A 6,000-nucleotide genomic window follows, 5' to 3' on the forward strand; every position below is an offset into this window, starting at 1 on the left:
ATGCTGTCTAGCCTGGGGCAGCCAGGCAGTCACAACTCTCCAAGTGGGCACCCTGGGCACGTCAGTGCTTGGCATTTAACAAAAGCCAAATTCCAGAAAATGGTATGAATTGTGGCTGAAAGCTCTGTAAGAGCCATTGTCAAAATGCTTTTATAACCTATCTCCTGCTTTTTGTTCCCGAGAGGGGATTTGTGTGCTCCCAGCTTCATGGGAATCCCATTGTTCTTCCTGGTTTACTGGGACTGTTGGTACCTCCCTCAGTGCCACTGTGGCCTTGCGACCTGGACTTCATGTATCATTTTTATTCCTCTGATTTATCTGCCTATATTCCTTTTTTGTGAATATTGCAGCCTGATCCCTCATTTCACCAGGTAGGACAACATACTGAGTTTTTAATTGCCACTGGGGAGCCAACAGGACAAGGTTACCTGAGTGGGAATGTGGAAGTTGGATTGTCTATGCTGTGCCTGTGCTGATGTTCTTGCTTCTTTCCTCCAGTTTGGTATAAAAACAAATAACTAAGAGAATGCATGTTGTGATGGTTAGAAAACAAGTAACAAAAGGAATAGGGCTGCATTCCTACTTGTTAGCCATGGCACTTAGTAGTCATGTGTTTTAAGACTGGTTTGGGATTGAACTAATAGGCTTGCAGCTTCTCATCTCTTTTTCAAGGCAGGTAAAGACTCCTCTGTGGGACTGCTCTGTTTCTGGAGAAGTGTAAATCAAGGCAGGTAGAGCTGACTGGAAATGTGTCCCAAAGGAAATAAAAATGGTATATCCCTCTGGTTTGAGGGCTGGTGGTTCCCACCTGTAAGTGATGCCTGTAATGTGTGTCCTTTTGTTCAACGGGAGGGCCTGAAACTGTGGCCACTGCAGCCAGGGTCTGTGCAGCCTGCAGGAGGAGGAGGAGGATCCGGGCAGCTGAAGGAGCAGCAGCAGGTCCAGCCAGGTCCCAGCTGTGCTGGGAGGCAAGGTGTACCAGGGCTGGAGGAGAACTTCAGAATTCCTTTTCTGATGCAGTGCTGCCTTGTTTAGAGCCAAGGCTGTGCCATTTCTCAGCTGTTCTGCTCCACTCAGGAGTGGACTGGCTTGCCCATATCCATGAGCTTTTGGTTCAGTGTTAGGACTATCAGCTTGTATCAGATAGCCTTCAAGGGCAAGGCCAATTGTACAGCTGGTTCAAAACTTTGAAGACCATCATCAACAACAACTTGGAACCTTCCCAAGCTCAGGAATTAGAGAAGGTATAGAAACAAGCACTCCCAAGAGAGCTTGTTGGTAGGATTGTTCCTTTCAGTAGGAGCAAGGGACATGCTTCCCCACCCTTGGTGCTGGCTCAGACCTTTTGGTGATCTGAGCTCTTCATGTGGTGTTTAGTCTTTGACCACTTGTGAACTGAACCAGCTCGCTGAGCATCACTGCAGTGTCAGAGCCAGACACCACTTGGGGTGGAAAAGCAAAGGAAGAACATCCAGAGTCATCCAGACAGGTTAGTGACCTCTGAGCCTGTGTCAGCTGAAGAACAGGGCAAGTACAGTGACATTTCCTGAGACAGCTTCTAATTCCTGGCATGGCAACAGAGAGGACAGTGCTGTTCTTGGCAAGGGAAAAGCAGTGTCTGTGACTGGGAGCATGACTGGGGCTAGCAGAAATAAACTGAGTTTGGACTATAGGACCAAGCTTTACTTGAGGGGAAAGGGGTTCCTGGAGGACCTGAGGACACAGAATTGTCTGTCTGGAGCAGACACTGGAGTCACTGAAGTCTGTGCAAACCAGCAGCTGCTGCTTTCCCCACTAGAAACCAGTATGTATCTGCCACCCCGCTCCAGGGGCTGTCACAGCCCCAGGCCTGGGTTACAGCTGGGGAAGGGAGAGGGACGTTGAAACTCGGTTTGCTTCAGCCCTCTGGGTGGGAGGGCAGTGTCTGTGTAAACCGAGGAGCTCGGTACAGCCCCTGCCGGCCCAGGCGGTGCGCCGGGGGACACAGCAGGACCGCGCAGCCTGGAAAATCCTGTCCCTTTGTGCCCACAGAAGGCTCTCCGGGCTGCTCAGCATCCTCCATCGGGAGCCTGGGAGTGTGAGCAGAGCAGGCTGAGCTGCAGGGAACCAGCCGAGCTCCATCCCCGGGGCAGATTCTCAGCACAACGTTTCTCCGTGGCGGGAGATGCTTCCCGAAGCAGCTGTCCCCGCCAGCGCTCCTGACTCCCCGTGGGTTGGCAAAGCTCCTCAGCTGTTCCCCAGCCCTTGGCTCCCCCCATTGCGGACCTGGGACTGACAACCCTGTACAAGCAGCTTTCCTGCGGGGCCGGGGCCGTGTCCGTGCCAGCCCAGCCCCGTGCAGAGCTGCTCTGGCCCCGGGAGAGGGCAGCGTCCTCCCTGCGCTGTCCCCCAGCCTGGCCGGCCTGGGGAGAAGGTGTCCCAACCCATCAGGGTCCAGCACCTGAAGGGGCTACAGGAAAGCTGGGGAGGGGCTTTTTATAAAGGCGTGGAGTCATAGGATGGGGCTTGGCCGTTTGAAGCTGAACGAGGGGTGTTCAGAGGAGATAGCAGGAAGAAGTGCTCTCTTGGGAGGGTGGTGAGACACTGGCTGGGCTGGGGCTGCTGGTCTTGCAGGCTTCCTTGATGCTCCTGGCTGTTGCTCCCAGAACTCGGGAGTGCTGTTTTCCAGAGGTGCCTCAGCCCTGCAGTTCTCAGCACTCCCACGAGTCTGGCAGATTCCAGCAACCTGATAGTGAACCACTGCAGGTCCAGAGGCAGAAGCTGCCAAGGGTTGTCTCTGGCTGTAGCTCCTGTCTGGTTTCCCCATCCAAGAGCCCTATCTCAGAAGAAGCTGTGAGGGCCACTGCCTCTTGTTTTAAGGCAGGGATAAATCCTGCTTGGGAGGGTACTGAGCTGAAGTGCTCACTCTCTGCTCTGAGCTAATGCAAGCCACATGCTGCTGCATTCCTGCCTGGGCAAACAGCCTCTAACAGACTTTCAGCCAAGAGCCATGGAAAATGTACAGTGCCAGGGAAAAAAGCAGGAGATGTGCTGCCTCTCTGCAGCAATCCAGGGCACCCTGACAGATCTGTACGTCGGTGGGTAAGGCCAGAACACCCCGAGTCACCCCACTAGCAGGTCACACGGGTTTTGGCAGTCTTGTCCACATTTTCTCTGTGTCCCCAAATGTGACAGCCTGGGTGAGCACAGGAGGAAAGACCCCAATCCTGTTTTTTTCTCTAGCTGTGAGCAATTTCCAGGGCTCAGGGGGAGTCTCCAAAAGCAAGTGATGCATTGGATTGGGGGTGATACCTTCATGGCTACTGCAGGTGGTGAGCTCAGCTCCAAGGTTACTTAAAACCAGAAGAAATGCAGACAAGCCTGTTGAACTGCTGATTTCCAAATGCTTCCCTAAACACACAGCTGTGCCAGGCTCTCATCAATTATCACCCTGTGCTGTCAGACACTCTGCCATATAACCTTCAGCTGAAGCTCTTTACTCCTTCTGCCCCTGGAAGGGTCTTCCAGAAACTTCCCAAGAGAGAATCTTAGTCTCACTGCTCTCCAGAACTATTTATACCCCTTTGTACTGGTCTGGTGGAGCAGTCCTGGCTGTCATGTCTCTTGTGTTTTTCCTCTACTTCCATCTAGTGATTCAAACTGGAGGAGTGGGCTCAGACTGGAGGAGTGGGTTAGCAGGAACCTTATGAAGGTCAACAGGGACAAGGGTAAAGTCTTGCAGCTGGGAACACATCACCCAGTAGCATGGTTCACACTAGGATCCACCTGGCTGGAGAGCAGCCCTGTGGAAAGGGACCTGGAGGTCTTGGTGGATAACAGGCTCAACAGGAGTGCAGAGTGTGCTGCAGTGGCAAAGAAACCACCAGGATGCTGGGCTGCATCACCAAGGGCATCCCCAGCAGAGATAAAGGAGTCATCATCCTGCTTTACTCGGTGCTTGTCACACCACGCTGGGGTGTTGCGTTCAGTTCTGGTCCCTGCTCTACAAAAATGATGTGAGCAGGCTGGAGAGGGTCCAGAAAAGAGCCAAGAGGATGACCAGAGGACTGGAAAACCTGCCAGATGAGGAAAGGCTGAGAACACTGAGTTTGTTCAGCTTTGAGAAGAGAAAGCCCAAGGGGAGACCTTATTACCATGTTCCTGTGCTTAAAGGGTGGCTCCCAAGAAGATGGAGACTCCCTATTAATAAGGAGTCACATGAAAAAGACAAGGGACAATGCGCACATGTTGCTCCTGGGGAGATTCCCATTGGACACAAGAGGTAATTTTTTCCCCATGAGGACAGTCAGACATTGGAATAGTCTCCCAAGGGAAGTGGTAGATTCCCCCACATTGGACAGTTTTAAGTTTCAGCTTGACAGGGTGCTGAGCCACCTCACATCAACTGTAGTATCATCTAGAAAGGTTAGACCAGCTCATCCTTGAGGTCCCTTCCATCCTGGCATTCTATGATTCAACTTTTGGCAGGTGGCACCTTCATCAAGCTAAAGAGTGGATTTGGACAGGAAGGGAGAAGAAAGAACCAACTATACATCAAAAAAAAAAAGCTGCTGAAGCAGGCAGTGCTGTGACAGCAGCATCTCTGGCTGAGCTCTGAAACAGCTCTGATGATCAGGGCCCAGGAAATGCAAAGCAGTGCAGGAGAAGGGAAGGTAAGTAGCATGGTTTGGTTGTTACTAAGAATACAATTACCCATATGCTAACGATTGCCTGCCTGATAGGATTACCAATAAAGACAAACCACAGTGAGTGAAGATCATGCCTTCAATTCCTTCCTCCCACCCCGGGGGGGATTAAATCCTATCTTTGTTCATGCTTTGTTTTTAGCCAGTCAATAAAAACCTCTGCTCCTGGAGATACCACTGAAAGCCTTTTCCCTTTCCCTGGAGGAAAGTTTGGGGATGGATTCCCATGTCAGCTCCCCTTGCACACAGCTGGGAGAAAGCTCCGTGCTGGTTTTACCCTGACAGGAGTAGCTTAGGCCTTCTAATTTCAGCCTGCTTTGTAAAAGGTTGGCTAATCCTCCCAGCAGTCTCAAGAGGCAGGAAATCCTTGGTGGCAGTGTCTGGAAGGACCTGACATCCCCTTGGCCAATCTCCTTGCCAGTTTGTAATGACTTCTGGGCACACCCCATTTTTTTTGACCTTCCTATTTTTCAGACCCCCAGGCAGCAAGGTGCACAGGGGGAGGCTCTTGTAGCCCAACTGCTCTCAGCACCCACGTAGTGCGTGGGTGCGAGGGTGGTTTATGGCACAGATGTGCCACAGATCTGGCCTGCAGCTCCCGGGGAAGGTGGAGTGATGCTTGGTGAGGATGTGCTGCTGGGTGTGTTCCTGTGGGATGTGCTCTAGGTGATCCTGTTGGCAGGGAGGTTGGACTAGATGATCTTTTGAGGTCCCTTCCAACCCCTACCGTTCTGTGATTCTCTGAAGCTCCTCACCGAGGAGTGTAGGACAGGACAGCTTTCCCTCTCTCTGCCAGCTCCTCTGCTCCCCAGCCAAGGGCTAACAAGGTGCAAACGCTCATTAAGCACCACCTGGGGCCATTCCCGCCCCCTCCCCGAGCTCCCCGCAGCCCTGCCGAGCTCCCCAAGCTGCGGTGGCCACAGCAGCCCCGGGTGGGGGGGACAGAGCTGAGGACATTGAGACCTTTCCGAGCCCGTTACCAACGGTGTAAGCGTGTGAGCAGAGCAGAACGGGCTGGCAATGACTTTCCGGCTGCAGGGCAGCGTCTCCAATGACAGATCCCCCCGTCCCGAGCCGGACGCTGGCATCACCCCCGCTGCCCCCCTTGCCCAGAGCCCACCCGTGGCTGCGGGTGGGTGCGGGTGCGCATCCCCGCGGGGGCGGGATGGCCCTGGCTACCGACTCCGGTGCCGGGGGGGGGGGGGGGGGGGGGGGGGGGGGGGGGGGGGCGGGGCTGTGGGCAGGGCCCAGGCAGATGACGCCGGGTAAAGCCGAGAGCCTGCCCAGCCCCGCGCACCCTCCGCGGCCGCGCAGT

This window comes from Apus apus, chromosome 17 (assembly GCF_020740795.1).
Source record: "Apus apus isolate bApuApu2 chromosome 17, bApuApu2.pri.cur, whole genome shotgun sequence".
NCBI lineage: Eukaryota > Metazoa > Chordata > Aves > Apodiformes > Apodidae > Apus > Apus apus.